Source organism: Camelus bactrianus, chromosome 20 (genome assembly GCF_048773025.1).
Source record: "Camelus bactrianus isolate YW-2024 breed Bactrian camel chromosome 20, ASM4877302v1, whole genome shotgun sequence".
In the NCBI taxonomy this organism is placed as follows: Eukaryota; Metazoa; Chordata; class Mammalia; order Artiodactyla; family Camelidae; genus Camelus; species Camelus bactrianus.
In genome coordinates, this window is record NC_133558.1 from 17,727,326 (window position 1) to 17,743,952 (window position 16,627).

The 16,627-nt window shown below is 37.4% G+C and overlaps 3 non-coding genes across 3 annotated transcripts; 2 read left to right on the forward strand and 1 right to left on the reverse strand.

Annotated features, from left to right (window-relative positions):
• Positions 1-7,760: 7,760 nt before the first annotated feature.
• Positions 7,761-7,833, reverse strand: TRNAT-GGU (transfer RNA threonine (anticodon GGU)). The gene has a single exon. It is a non-coding gene; the product is annotated as a tRNA-Thr (tRNA).
• Positions 7,834-8,358: 525 nt separating this feature from the next.
• Positions 8,359-8,431, forward strand: TRNAM-CAU (transfer RNA methionine (anticodon CAU)). The gene has a single exon. It is a non-coding gene; the product is annotated as a tRNA-Met (tRNA).
• Positions 8,432-12,111: 3,680 nt separating this feature from the next.
• TRNAI-AAU (transfer RNA isoleucine (anticodon AAU)) lies at positions 12,112-12,186 on the forward strand. Its single transcript has one exon. It is a non-coding gene; the product is annotated as a tRNA-Ile (tRNA).
• Positions 12,187-16,627: the final 4,441 nt, after the last annotated feature.

Genomic DNA, 16,627 nt, shown 5'->3' on the forward strand with positions numbered 1-16,627 from the left:
TGAAGCTCTCTAGTTTGATGTGGTCCTACTTGATTATTTTTGGTTTTTTTTTAACTTTTTTTTATTGATTTATAATCATTTTACAATGTTGTGTCAAATTCCAGTGTTCAGCACAATTTTTCAGTCATACATGGACATATACTCACTCATTGTCACATTTTTTTCTCTGTGAGCTACCATAAGATTTTGTGTATATTTCCCTGTGCTATGCAGTAAAATCTTGTTTATCTATTCTACAATTTTGAAATCCCAGTCTATCCCTTCCCGCCCTCCGCCCCCCTGGCAACCACAAGTCTGTATTCTACGTCTACGAGTCTATTTCTGTCCTGTATTTATGCTTTGTTTTTTTTTTTGTTTGTTTGTTTTTGTTTTTTAGATTCCACATATGAGCGATCTCATATGGTATTTTTCTTTCTTTTTCTGGCTTACTTCACTTAGAATGACATTCTCCAGGATCATCCATGTTGCTGCAAATGGCGTTATGATGTCGGTTTTTATGGCTGAGTAGTATTCCATTGTATAAATATACCACCTCTTCTTTATCCAGTCACCTGTTGATGGACATTTAGGCTGTTTCCATGTTTTGGCTATTGTAAATAGTGCTGCTATGAACATGGGGTGCAGGTGTCATCCTGAAGTGGGGTTCCTTCTGGATATAAGCTCAGGAGTGGGATTCCTTGGTCATATGGTAAGTCTACTCCTAGTCTTTTGAGGAATCTCCACACTGTTTTCCACAGTGGCTGCACCAAACTGCATTCCCACCAGCAGTGTAGGAGGGTTCCCCTTTCTCCACAGCCTCTCCAGCATTTGTCATTTGTGGATTTTTGAATGACGGCCATTCTAACTGGTGTGAGGTGATACCTCACTGTAGTTTTGATTTGCATTTCTCTGATAATTAGTGATATTGAGCATTTTTTCACGTGCCTTTTGATCATTTGTATGTCTTCCTTGGAAAATTGCTTGTTTAGGTCTTCTGCCCATTTTTGGATTGGGTTGTTTATTTTTTTCTTATTGAGTTGTATGAGCTGCTTATATATTCTGGAGATCAAGCCTTTGTCGGTTTCATTTGCAAAAATTTTCTCCCATTCCGTAGGTTGTCTTCTTGCTTTACTTACGGTTTCCTTTGCTGTGCAGAAGCTTGTAAGTTTCATTAGGTCCTATTTGTTTATTCTTGCTTTTATTTCTTCTAGGAGAAAATTTTTGAGATGTATGTCAGATAATGTTTTGCCTATGTTTTCCTCTAGGAGGTTTATTGTATATTGTCTTATGTTTAAGTCTTTGATCCATTTTGAGTTGATTTTTGTATATGGTGTAAGGGAATGTTCTAGCTTCATTGTTTTACATGCTGCTGTCCAGTTTTTCCAATACCATTTGCTGAAGAGACTGTCTTTTGTTGCTTATGTTTTTGGTGTTATATCCAAAAGTTTATTGCCAAGACCAATATCAAGAACCTTTTCCTCTACATTTTCTTCTAGTAGTTTTACAGTTGTTGGGTCTTATATTTAAGCCTTTAATCCAATTTGTTAGATTTCTTGAGTGGTATAAGGGTACTTTTCTTCTTTTGCATATTAATATCTAGTTTACCGAACACCATTCACTGAGGACACTATGCTTTCCTCATTGAATATTCTTGGCCCTCTTGTCAAATATTGGTTGAACATATATTTGTGGCCTTATTTCTGTGCTCTCTATTCTGTTCCATTGGTTTATGTGTGTTTTTTACACGAGTACAACAGTTTTGGTTAATATAGCATTGTAATAAATCTTGAAGTCAGGAATTTTGATGCCTCTAACTTTGTTCTTCTGCCTCAAAATTCCTTTGACTATTGGGGTCTTTGTGGATCCATATGAATAGGGCTGTGTTTTCTATTTCTGTGAAAAATGCCATTGGAATTTTGTAAGGGTTGCATTGAATCTGTAGATGGCTATGGGTAGCATGGATCTTTTAACAGTATCAATTCTTCTGATTCATGAACAGAAATATCTTTCTATTTATTTATGTCTTCTTCAGTTTCTTTCATCAATGGTAATTTTCAGTGTATAGGTCTTTCACTTCCTTAGTTAAATTTATTCCTGAGTATTTTCTTCTTTTTGATGTTATTTATTTAACATTAAAAAAATTTTTTTCCAGTTAGCTTGTTGTTGGTGTATTGAAATGCAACTAATTTCTGCATGTTGATTTTGTATCCTGCAACTTAACTGAATTCATTTATTAGTTCTTTCAGTACTTTGAACATACCATCCCACTCCCTTCTGGGCTGTAATGTTTCTACTGAGAAATCCACTAATAATCTTATGAGCATTCATTTGTGCATGAGGAGTTACTTTTGCTACTTTCAAGAGTCTCTCTTTATCTTTGACTTTTGACAATTTGACTATAATGTGTCTTAGTGTGGGTCGGGTTCATCCTAGTTGGAGTCCTTTGAGCTTTTTAAATTTGAATATCCATTTCCTTTCTCAGTTTTGAGAAGTTTTTAGCCATATTTCATCAAATAAACTCTTTGCCTCTTTCTCTCTCTCTCCTACTGGAACTCCCATATTTCAGTCTGTTTGATGATGTCACATAAGTCCCTTAGACTTTTCTCACTTTTCTCCATTTCCCCCCTTTTTGCTCATCTAGCTCAATCACTTCAAAGGGCATGTCTTTGAGTTCACTAGTTCTGTCTTCTCCTTGATCAGGTCTAATGTTGAATCCTTATAACGAATTTTTAAAATTCAATTACGGCATTCTTTAGCTCCAGAATTTCTATTTTTTAAATAGTTTGCACCTTTTTGTTGATATTATCATTTTTATGATTTCATTTAGTTGTCTATTGTGTTCTGTTTTAGCACATTGAGCTTCTTTAAAATGATTATTTTGAAATCTTTGACAGGTAATTCATAAAGCTCTATTTCTTTAGAGTTTGATTCTGGAGATACTTCTTCTTTGATTGCATCACATTTCCCTGTTTCTTCATATGCTTTATTTTTTTTTACTGGGACTTGGGCATTTAAAAAATAGCCACTTCTCCCAGCTTTTACAGATTGACTTTGCACAGGGGAAAACCTTCACTAATCAGCCTGGGTAGAGGTTCTGAAGACCTCTCCGAGGTCTTCTCTGACACTGTGCATGTAATTTCCCAGTTAGAGAGGTTTGTCTGTTCCTTTTTCCAGAGCTCATAATTTCTTGCTCCCTCTGGTGTTTATCTGTGGTGTTGCAGGTACTGTGATTCTGCTACAAGCTGCCAAGCTCTCCTTTGTTCCCAGTGGCCCCCAGGCATCTGAAGTTTGATGGTTTCCTGTCAATGCTCCTAGTCAGGTGAGACAGAAACCAGTCCCTTGGGCATCCTCCCACCCTCTCCACCCAAAATGTTGGACATATCTTCCATTCTGCTCTTTCCTTTCCAAGAGAGAAGCAATAAGTTGGGCATTTTTTTCTGCTCTCACTGAGCTCTGTCAGCTTGGAGGAAAGTTTATAATGGGTGGAATACAATGGCTTTATTTATTCATTTCAATGCAGCTGTTCTTGGCTTTGCACTTGCTTGGGGCACTGTGGTTTCTTAACTGATTTAGGAGCTCTCATAAAGGCTTTTTGGATCATATACTGATGTCAACAGTATCAATGGTGTTGGTTGACGTCTCTGTCAGGGAGCAAGGTCTGTGGCTTTCTGTTTTGCCATCTTGCTGATATCACCCCTTGCCAGCATTATAATCTGAAGCTCTGGAATTTATACTTGCTATTCATTTTTAGGAGGCTGCTTCTGATGGTAATAAAATCTGGGAGGGTTTTATTACTTTCATCTTAAGCAATAAGTTAATGCTCTTTAATATTCAGACATTTCTAACGCTTGGCTATGCCTCCATCAGTTCCTTTCTGCTGATTATCAAGGATGGTCATCTGACTGAACACTGGCATATTCAGTGACAATTGCAATAACGTCTATCTATGAGGAGAGGAGGTTGGGTATGGGACCCACAATAAAAAACTGAACACATAATACCTAAAATCTTTTGACCTGTAAATTCAAGATTTATAGGAAGGGAAAGAGTCAAGAAGGTCAATTCACCAAAATCTGGAAATATAAAAAGAAATCCATAACTAGTTACATCATAGTGAAAGAAGAAGAAGAAAAGGAAAAGGAAAAAAGTGCTAAAGCGGCACTAGAGACTAATAATCCTTAAAAAAATAGAAAACAGATTGCCTACTAAGGTGACATTGTCAGCTAGAAAATAGCTTAATAGGATTTTCAAGTTGAAGAAATAAAAGAGCTATTCAGCTGAAATTTTATTTAGTGAATCTTTTTTTTGAAGGATGGTATTGACATAAAGATATCAAAAGACAAAAGAAAATTTGAATTTATCCCACAATGACCCTCAATAAAGGAAATCTCAAGAATATAATATAGAAAGAAGGAAATTTTTATAGATATATTTCTTCAGCAAATATTTTCAGAGACATTGTTCTCGACTCTTTGGACAAATCCATAAACAAAAATGACAAAGATTTGCATTCTGTCAGATTTGCAATGCAAGTTATGGTGAGAAAACACATAAATACATGAGTAAATATAAACATATGTTAACTTCTTGAAAAAAATGCTGAATTATACTTTGGAAAGTATAGCAGAACTAAAATATTGGACAAAAAATAACATACATGTTTCTTGAAAATTTTCTTTTATTCAGCAATAGTTTGAAATATTGAACAACACTATTATCTATTATACAAAATGGTTGTATTAAAATATCTAAGCAAGTGGATAAAATAATAGACATAGAGCTTATTACTGCCTAATGATAGAGAAAAATATTTAATAAGAAAAGCTAAAACATCAATAAAAATGTGGACAGGAATGAAAGAGAAAGGCATAGTGAAATGCTTGACACAAATACAATAACATCACAATTAATATAAATGAACTTAACTTCTCTAATAAAAGAGAATTCGTTTCAGGCTAGATTAATTTTTTTAAAAGCCATATATACTGTTTACAGGAGCCATACTTAAAAATTAAGACTTTGAAATTTGAAAGTTTAAGGTTGGAAAATTCTACCTGGCCAATCCTAAAAAAAAAAAAAAAAAAAAGACAGCTGGTGAACTTTTAGGCTTCGGGACCACCTGGACGACCTTATCCTGAAGTGAAGGCTTCTGGGATCACGGTGAAGGCTTCTGGGATCACGGCAAAGGTGGGGTGGGGAAGGAGAGGAGAGAGCTTGGCTCTCCTCATCTATCAATAAAGCTGTTTGTCTAATTAAAAAAAAAAGCTGAAGACATAAAATATTATGTCAGAGACAAAACTAAATATTTAGTTAAAACATTTTCTAGAGAAAAGCATAGTAAAAATAGAACAATTTACCAGGAAAATAGAATACTAAGTTAGTTTCTATGCCCTTACAAAAAGTAAGCACCAATACACATAATATAAAATTGAAAGATATTTGTTAAATAAATAATTAGTAAGATGAGATTTGAAATGTCTGCTTAATGAAGTTATCTAGTAAACATGTATAAAATATTATAAATCATAACTGTAGAATATACTTTCTTTTTAAGTGTACCATGGTACTTTTATGAAAATATGGCTCTCTTTGGCATAAATTTAATCCCAAATAATTCATAATCCTTATATAGACAACGTGCTGAGGCCACAACAAAATTAAACTGGATGTTTCGACCAAAAGACAGGCAAACAGATTCCTAAGCAACTCATGGGCCCTAATCTAGTCTGACTGGTGTCCTTAATAGAATGGGCAGTTAAGACTCAAAGAGACACCAGACCAGGGTTATATTATCAAAATGAAATATTTAGGAGGATGTTTTTAGCTGTAAGAATGAGGAAGTTTGAGAGTGTGGGACCTGGGCCTTGTTCTATCCTGTCAGCTCCTGAGATCAAGGGTTGCCCAATTCCCTCTGAATCCCCAATCGCAGTACAGTGCCTGGCACAGAACCGGTCCTCAATAATTATGAGTAGAATGAATAATGGAATGAAAAGAAAGAGGGAGAGTCAAGAAAGGTTCTGTATAAATAATCTACTGTAGTGGTCATCAAAACTTTCTGGTGTCAGAACTTTTTACACTCTTAAAAATTATCATGAAACACAAAGATCTTTGTGAATTATATCTATCAATATTTACTATGCTAAAATTTAAAACTGCAAATTAAAAAATGTCTATTTGTTATTTTTAATAACAAGGATCAATCTATTAGATGTTATTATAAGTAATATAATTTTATGAAAAATAACAATGTATTTTATGACTCTCTTTAATGACTGCCTTAATAGAAGACAGATTTTAAGTTCTCTTTCTACATTCAAAATGTTGAAATATAATGTTTTAAGCACATGAAGAAAGTTTGGCTTCATAAAGATATATTGTTAGAAAAGGAAACAGTATTTTAATGGCCTTTTCAGGTAACTGTGGATGTCCTTCTTTGATTTTTATACCAAAACTTGACAGGTAGTACCTTCTTAGGGTTGGTAGTAATGTGGAATCTGAAACCTTATTACTAACTTTGAAAGGATCTTTTACCCATGCATGATTTGATAAGAAGTTGGTCCACTGAGAAGTTTAGCCTTTCCAAGCGCTGAAACATTTCAGCATACGATATCAAAGAAATACAGAAAAGAACATTCATTAATAACATCACCAATCTCATCAGAAACATCTCAAAGTATTGGGAAACTACAATGCATGAAGTTTCCTAAATGCTAATTTTCACTTGAAGCCTAATATTTTATCATTGCAAACAAATTCTGTCAATTATTTTCTTTGAAGTGACAGGCTGAATTCTTTTTATTTTCAATAAAGTGTCTGAATATATTATAGTTTTTTCTGTTACTTCTTTCAAATAAAAATGGAGTCCCATGAGACAAATAAACAAACCACAGCTAGAACAGCTCATAGCTCAAAAGTCACCCAACTGCTTTTCTTAAAGACAATTATCTGTTTTGGTGCACAGCTGAAGTGCTTTTTCTGCACTTCTCATTTATTCACACACGTTATTATAAAGACATGTACTTAAGGGTGAGAGTTAATAAAAAAAATATTTTTTACTGTTCTGTCAAGGATATTCTTGAGTAAAATACATTTTCGTTCTTCTGAGTGTATGGCAGATGGACACAATGGCTGTTAGTATCACTTGATGTCACTGCCTTGACAGATCGGAGGGACCAGCAGTTTTGTGCTCTGTTGTGCACCATCAGATATTTTTTCATAGCAAATAAAGCCTTGATATTATTACAAAAATATTGTTTGCCTCACAGGTATCCTGAAAGTATCTCAGAACCTCCATGGGTCTGGGCACTACACTTTGAGAACTGATGATCTAACGTATTTGTGAAGATTTGAGGGACAAAAGGCCAAGGTTGACTTGGAAGTTTTGAACCCAGGTGCCAGGCACGTGGCAGGTTGTGAATTAGTGTCTGTTGAATGGACTGAAGAATTTATAATTCTATAAATATTTGTATAATGAGTGAATGTGGAAATATGGGGGGAAATGATGGAAAGAACATAATCTAAAGTGAAGAAAGCAGTTTTTGGAATCAGCAAAATCTGCTTTCAACATCTGGTTTTGCCATTTAGCAGCTGTGAATCTATTTCTACTGGGTCTCAGTTTCATCAGTAAAGTGTGAATAATGATATATAAAATTACATTTCTATAATTCTGATATATAGAATTATGGCAAAAAATTGGGCTAGATGAAATTGAGTGAATAGAATCTTTTTTGCAGGACAAGGGTCGGGGGGAGTAGGTAGTCAGATTTACTTATTCACTTTAGTGGAGGAACTGGGGATTGAACCCAGGACCTCATACATACCAAGTATGCACTCTACCACTGAGCTATATCCTCCTACTTTGATAGAATGGAACAGAATTTTTTGTACATAGAAGTGAAGAAAACATGGAGACTTATAAAATGAGTTTGTGATGTTTTGAGGGGAATATCTCAGGCAACATAGGTGGAAGTGTAGATTTAAATTAAGACACGAAAGTGTGGACTGTAGGTAAGTTTGGGAACTGTATATTCATTTAACTACTGTTTGGTGAGAGTCTACTATTACAACTGGGGAGACTATGGACGGTTTAAAACAAAAATCGACTGACATCTCTGAGGGAACGAAGATCCAGATGAACAGAAAATTAGAAGGAAAATATCAGCCAGAGGTTCAGTGGATACACAGTTGTTCAGTGGATACACTAGTTTCCAGGTATGAAGCTCTTTTGAGCGCGGGGCTAAAAAGGAATCCAGATATTTGGACATATCTTGGATAACCAGTAACTCTGGACCAAGGAAATTGAAAATCTAGAATGTAGTCCTTTTCGGGGAAAGAAATTAGATAATTTCTTTATAGTATGGCGAAGGGTGCGTTTTCAACGCCTTCTTAGCGCAGTGGGCAGCGCGTCAGTCTCATAATCTGAAGGTCCTGAGTTCGAGCCTCAGAGAGGGCATGTCTTTTTTCTTTCCTTTCTCTTATGTATGTTCGTATTCCTGGTATTTGCTTCTGTACTTATTTACCTCTGGGACGAAGTTACTTCTGTTCTGAAGTATCAAACAGTGAAATTGTGTCCGGACCAGAGCTTTCTCAGGCTAACCGCTTCTGGTCCCCGTTAGATACCCACTCCTGGCTCCGCACAATGGCTGTTTCCCTGAGGGGTTCTGGAGACACTCCATCTGCTGGCTGTGAGTCTTGGGGGTCCAGCGTAGTCCTGAAAAGCCAGGTAGGAGCATAAAACTGCTGGCCCGAAATAACTACACGCTCAAAACAGCCGTGGCAATTGTACATCACCACCTTCGCAGGCTGGAGCCTGCAGGATCCACGCCCACATTCTCCAGCTGAGCATCTCCTTACCCTGTTGATGGGTAGCCGCAATTTCCCTGTTGACTATAGCTCAACATAGATCTAGAAAACACTGACTTGGGGTGGGGGGCAAGGGTGAGTCTTTAAAACTTCTATGAGCCCATAGATGACAGAGAAATATTGGACATTGAAATATTGGAAGTGTAGTAAATCGGAGTTTTGATCCCCCTCCCGCCCCCCGTATAGTTCCACACCTGATAAGGCTCGCGATGTCTTAACTGACACTCCAATTTTGTACTAGTGGAGGCAAACAGTGGAAGAGAGATGGAGGATCTCCGAGCGTCCAGAGATGCTCAAAGAGGAAGAAGGTCTTTGCGAGGCTGAGCTGGTCATTTTTCACCTCAGCAATGCGCTGTGCTGTATGTCAGGTGGGTCCCAATCCTCTGTTATAGAAGCCAAGAAAACTTAATTTTAATGGTGACCAGACCTCTCCGCTAACTGGATCTGGGATTTACGTGGGGATCTAACCTGGGAAATAAGAAAGGCCAATGACAGGGACCTAGAGAAGCTAGATGAGAGAGAACTTGCGGGTCTAAGGTCTCAGGAGATTCCGGCTTGGGGAGGGGATTACAAAGAGCTGGAGATCCGGGCAAAGGAAAGTTATGACACTCAATGGAATTTATAGAAAATGAATTCACACAGGAAGAGGGGAAGAAAGAGAGTGTTGGGAAGTCTGTCCTTTTACCCATTTGCCCGGGATCCCATCAACGTCGTCTGTGACTCTGTACTTCAACTGGTAATGCAGGTCCTGAGCAATAATTTTAGAAACATTCAAAGTTATAAAAGGAAACAAAGAGGCCGGTATCCTGTGTAACACACACAAAACCAGGATAGTTTTTTCTCTTTTGTTTTTAGAGACTCTTGGAGATAGACACAAATATGCAGAAACATCATAGCAGAAAATACCTAGAAGCAATTCCAGCCCATCATCTTCTCAGAATCTATTAAGATCAAAGCAGTCAGGAGAAGGAATTCACTGAGCAGGACTGAGCATTGGGGCTCTCCCTCACAGCCTTTCTCCTTCTTCAACTTGAGCCCAAGCCCCACATATCCCAAGATTTCTGTGGCTGATGCTCAGGACATGAAAGCGGCCCTGGGAAAGGGATGGTCCTCGAGAAAACCTCAAACTGATGATCTCTCAGCATACCTCAAATAGTCTGAGGAAATTAGAAAATGATCATGTCTTTCAGGTGTCACGTCCTATTGCTCGCAATGCCACGAACTGTGAACTCCTCTCCGGGACTCTCCTGTTTTTCTCCAGGATGTAAAAGGCTCAGGGTCTCTTCTGGATCCTCGAAACTGTGTCCTCCAAAGCCTCTCTAGTGATGAAGGAGAGCATGGGTGTTCAATGACCGCGCAAGAATTCCGCGGGTGTCCCAGGCAGATGGCTTGTGGAATGGGACCTCGCAGCAGCTGCTAGTCTCTGCATTCAGGCTGAAAGATATTTCTTTTCTTGACGACTTGAAAATGCCTGTTTTAAACTTTTCATGTTCTAAGGGACTTGGCTGGTGTGGGGATAAGATGGTCGCTCTGGTCAGTCATCAAGTTCAAAATTTGGAGGCGAAGAGAGGAAGAGTTTTCCTCTGCATCATGTTCTTGCATGGAGGAAATTCTCTGGGAAACAAATGATGATCAGGAAATGCAGCAAAATGCAGGGCTCTTCGAAGTTTCTGAAACATCCATGGGAATTTGCCATACCGGAAATACTCTCATCTCGCCCCCCTCACCCAAGTTCGTGCAGTGTTTACATTTCTCACTATTACAACAAAAGAGTAGGAGCAAAATGTTGCTCGCCCGTTTCTAGTGGCGCACAGTGATCTTAGTGCTCTGCTTTCTAACCACAATAACCTCGGAAATTTCCGCAGTGATTTCTTTCTTCCCCTTCTGGGGACTCTGGCTTTGAGATCAGAAAAAAAGGTATAATGAGAATGTGTGTTTTCTCAAGCCATTTTCTGACAGCCTTATTTCCTTTTTTCCTTTCCGTTTTCTCTACTCAAGGCTATGTTCAAAATAACTCTCTGCGGAGGACACCTCCAGCTACCTCACGGAAAGGCATTTCTCTACAGTGCAAAGCGCGGAAACTCGGGGGTGGGGTGGAGGAAATACCGCACGAAGGAACATTATCAAGGATCAGTTTGCAGAGAGGAGTCAGTGGACAGAATTTCAGGAATGAGGCAGAAAGACAGGCCAACCCCGTGAAAAATGGATTGAGGAGACGTGAGAGTCAAGTCGAATAGCGAGGAGAAGAAACAGGATATTAGCATAATGGTCCAGGCACGGAGGCTGAACTTTGTAATATAAAGCAAAGCAGTGGATTGCGACTCTTATTTATTCAACAATGCAATACATAGCTACCGTGGGTACCCCTGGGGATTCAACCACTCTATTGACGGAGCATGCTGTGAACCATATTAGGAGGGGATCCGAGACACTTTCCAAAAAAGAATCCCTTAGGAACCGCTATTCTCTCTACGGGAGAAATGGCCTGCTAGGCGGAAGCACAGAAGGCGGAGGAGAAATTAGGTCTGATCTTTGGAGCAGAAAGTATCAACCTGGTCAGACAGACAGATCCGTGGAGCTCCTAGCGAGTCATTCTCAAGGTCATGAGTCGGAAATTCAAAGCTGAGTCTTTTTGTGCAAAAGGTGTCAATCGACTAAATTTGTTTCATGAAGAAGAAAAGAAACACATACACAAAGACTGCAATGAAACGTATTTATCTAAAGTGTCTTTTTCAAATAGCAGTATGGGAATATGTTCCCAAATTAACTAAAAATGGGAAGCGGGAGGAACCAAATACTCCCTTTAGGGGGAAATGAGTGGAGAACACAGTGGGAACTGTGCTAGAAACCAACGTGCGGAGGAGCCTGGGTGGGCGACTTACATCTGCCTTGACAGCTGGTGGAGAGCTAGTGGCGGTAACTTCACCTTCCGTCAGTTTTCCGAGGGTCACCCAGGAGGAAATGGAAGCAAAGTAAAAAGGAGGAAGAGAAGCACCAGAGAGACAGGGTGAAAGATGGTGAGGTTCCATTTTAAATAAATTATTCATGAAAACCCAACATCATAAAACACCTAAGCAGGCATCTGAAATTTTGATAATTGAACTTCCCTTCTGCAGAAACTTTAGCTGAAACTTTAGGCTTAAAACAAATCATGGATTGTAACTTCTTTCAAGCTCTGAGATGAACTTGAGGAAAAAACTTTCTTTGATGATTGAAATAACATTCATCTTTAAATATCCAGCCAAATATAGAGAAGTGTTGGGGGTGTCAGGCCTGTTAGCTCAGCTGGGTTAGAGTGTGGTGCTAATAACGCCAAGGTCGCGGGTTCGACCCCCGTATGGGCCACATGTACTTTTGCGCCTACTCACTTGATAACGCTGTTATAAAAACCCTAAGAAAAGAATGTAAATTAATGTGCCGATTAATCTTGAAGTGATATAGAGTGGATTTGTGCTTCTGGTGTTGTGTCTTTGGAGGATCAGATGATTGAAGGGAACTTAATAGCTCTTCGAGATTCCAAAAGGAAACTGGAATCGGGGAACAACGTTGAAAAACAGAAACACAGGCATAACGACCTGGGCTTTGCATCTCTTCCTCAAGGTGTTAAAATATTTCTTAGCCATGACTAGCTCCTGAGATGCATTTTTCTGGTTATGCATCTGCTTACTTCCCACAGGGCTGTCCTTGGCATGAGCAGGGTTAGCTAAAGCATTTCAGAGCGACTCAGGCCCTTGCCTCTGCCCCATTCTTCATCTCTATGTCTTTTCTTTTCTCTTCTCACACTTGATTCCAGAAATACTGGACTTAAGGAAATATCCCATACAGAACATTGAGCCTTTCACTACCCTTTGCTTGTCCAACTGGATATTAGACCAAAAACCATCTTCTGGGTTTATCTTCTCCCTGGTGCCCACCTGTTTTATGGCAAAAAAGCTTTCATAACCCCCAGTTGCCTTGATGTGTAAAAATTACTTTAGTGAAAGTGTTAGGAAAGCTTTGGGCAAGGATCCCAGCAAACAAGAAGAGACTAAATGGTATATTCAAGGTAAAAATTTTTCTGACTCTTCCTTTCAAAGCTAACATGCCACCTCTACACTCCTGATCATCTTTACTGACTAACTGTTACCCCATAGCAAACATTACCTAGCTTATTATTCATTTTTTTCTTATTTGCTTTTTGTCTATTTCTTTATTTTCTCACCTGGGATATAACTTTACAAGAAGAGAATTTTGTGTGTGTGTGTGTGTGTGTGTGTGTGTGTCTGTGTGTGTGTGTGTGTGTCTGTGTGTGTGTGTGTGTTTTCCCATTCTTGAATTAATGCACCTAGAACAGTTCCCAAAAGGATATGTGCCGAAGAAAAACTTGTTAGATAAATAAATGAATGAATGATTTTACACTTCCTTCACCCCAAAACTACAGATTAAGTTACCCTCAAAACACAAAGTTGGAAGAGGAATTTCCCCTACTTCCCTCATCAGATGGTGAGGAAGATCAATTATAGGATATACCTTGTAGTTTCTGGCATTTCTAGAAATCTAAATTTCTTCATCACACATATTATCAAACCACTGGGAAGTGATTTAACCATTCTCAGTGGGGATTGGGACAAACTACAAATGGTTTACTGATTTGGGGTTTTTTAAAATTTGTTTTTTGCTGCTTTTATTTTGTGTTCTATTTCCAATCCTTTCTTTTGAACATACTACATAGAGCAATCTCATGTTACATCAACTGTGAAAAGTAAGAAAACCTGCCCTCTGCAAAATTTAAGATCCACACTTTAAGGTTATGAGGCTGATATGCTGCCAACTGCACTAAGAGAGGAAAATTTTATGACCTGCTCACATTCAAAGTAAAATATAAAATCTTATTTCCAAACACAACTGCCTTATCAGTTTCCAGCATTTAAAGAACACAATCACTGCACATAAGCCAATTCGGCACCTGAAGGATACCACATCAAGAAATGATGGAGTCTACACCTTTGCAGTATTCTTCCAGTAATTGGACCCTCTGCCTGCAGGACCAGAGACAACTGTACCTGTCTTTTGTTGTTCTTTCTCCCTCTTATGTTCCAATGATCAGCCTCTTCCCTCCCTCAGAAATCTCAGTCACTCTTACACTTCCCTTGGTACGCTATGTTCAAAAGAAGCTTGGAGGTGCCCAGTTCATATTAGTTCACTGACTGAGTGAATTTGTCAGTGAATTTATATACAGTCTATACTTCTCCGTCTTAACTCTGCATCACCACTTGCACAGACATGACTGGAGACATTCCTGATTCAAAAAAACCACAAACTAAACTTAACCAAAAAAACTTCCATTTTTCCCCCAATCTTATGTACCACTAAATGATACTAAGAAATTTACAGAGATACTTTCATATAGTTCAATTGAAATTTGGCAACAACTATGTATATAATTTGTATTTTCCAGATTATGTTGGAGGCTCAGAGAAACTAAGTAATGTTTCTGAGGTCTCAGATCTGCTAACCAGCAAAGCATGAATTGATAAACAGATTACTAGATTTCAAATTGTGATCTTTTTTTCTGCTCCAGCTCATGATCTCACTGCCTGTTCTTCTCCACAGTATCCCATTTATCCACACACCAACTATCTAATTTCCAACCTCCCCTGTTCTGGACTTTTGGGCTTAGACTTCCAAGTCAACTTTGGCTCATTCTCCTCCTTCAAAACCCACATCCACTGTCTTGCCACATACTGAACATCAGTCTTGTGAATCTCTTTTAAATCTATACTTCCTTTCCATTCGTTCAGTACATATTCACTGGGAAGCTGCTCTGTGCCAGGCACTGCTGTAGACTCAGGTGATTCAGAAGGAACCTGACCACCCAGACCTCTGGAGCTGGAAGGATAGATATGGACAAGGATGTTCCACTTCCGGCTTCACCACTTTCAGTCTCACTGGCATTTACTGGTAAACAACTTTCAAAAAGTTTTTTTTCTCCTTCACTCCAACAATTCCTGATTTCTCAGTTTTGATATGATCTCAACTCTTTGACACTTGTTTCTATCTACTTTGTGATATTTTTCTTTAAAAGGTCAATTAGATCCACAGATGGAGAGTGTTGTTTAGTTCTTCAATATGTTTGTTGATTTGTTGTCTACTAGATCTGTCAATTAATAAGAGAGGAGTGTTGACATGTGTAATGGTAACTGTGGATTTTTCTATTTTTGTTTTCAGGTTTATAAGCTTTTATCTATGAGTTTTGAAGCTCTAGTCAGCTTCTATTCTAAAAGCTCTATACTTTTAGAATAGTTATTTCATTGGTGAGCTGATGCCTTATAATTATGTAACCTCTATCTTTACACCAGGAAATTTTCTTTGCTTTGAAATCTACTTTATCTGATACTAATATAACCACTTCAGCAATTTTTTCAAAAATTAATCCTTGTGTGGTGTCTCTGTTCTCATTCTTTACTTTCAATCACCTATATAACTTTAATCTTGTATTTAAATTTTAGTCTCACACACAACTACATTTGAAATGAGTTTCTTAAGGTTAGCATATTTTTTAATACATTCTGACAAACTCTGATTTTAATTGATGTGTCTAGATTGTCAGAATATATTAAAAATAAATATACTGACTATAAGAAACTCACATAATATTATTATTAATAAGTTTGCATATAGATGTACTATTTAATAATTTATTAATGGTTTGTTCCCTTTGTTTTTCATTCTTCTTTGTTACATTTTCTTCCTACCTTCACTTGGCTTATTTAAATATTGTTAGTAGGTAGTCTCTTGATTACCATACATATCCTTAAAATTTCACAATATATTTAGAATCAATAAATTACCATTCATGTTGAGTTTAGAAACATCACCACCATTAGGTACCTTGGCCATAACCCCTTTATGTTATATATACAGTACATGTAGATACAATAAAAACTCCATGAGATAATGTTATAATTTTCACTTTCAAACATCAAACATACTTTACAGAACTCAAGAGAATAACAGTCTGTCATATTTACCTAGATATTTCCTATCTCTGCTATTGTTCATTCATTCATGCTATTCTAAATTTCCTTCTGGTATCATTTTTCTTGTCTCAGAACTTTACTTTTTTTTTTTTTTAAGCACTTCTGCTAGCAATGGATTCTCTCAGTTTAACTTCAAATCAAAATATATTTTTTACCTTTTTGTGTGAATATTTTGCTATATTAGCATTCTGGTCTTTTCTTTCAGTATTTAATATAGTCATATCATTTCTTTATGGCCTCTATGATTTCTGATGAGGAATCCAAAACCATTCAGATTGGAGTTTTCTTCTGGCTGCTTTCAAGAAAAATTTCCCTTTTGTTTCCAGCAGTTTAATAGTGGTATGTCTGACTGCGGATTTATTGAAGTTTACTGAACATTTTGAATCTGGTTTAGATCTTTTGCCAAATTTGGAAAGTTTTTGGCCACTAATAATTCAAAAAAAATTCCCATTTTTAAGGTTCTCATTCTTTTCTTGTTTTGTGTCTACAGTGATGTGAATACAAGATGTTTGCTATTTTCCAATTTGTACCTGAGGCTCTGTTCATCTTTCAAAATACACTTTTCATTGTGTCATTTTTAGATTAGATAGTTACTATTGTTCTATCTTCACATTCACTGACTTTTTCTCAATCATTTTCTGCCATTAAGACAATCCATTGAGGTGTTGTTCATAATTTTGGTTAATACATTTTCAGTTCTGAAGTTTCAGTTTGGATTTATATATCCCTTTTTTTTTTTTTTTTTTTGTTAAGAGTTTCTAACACTC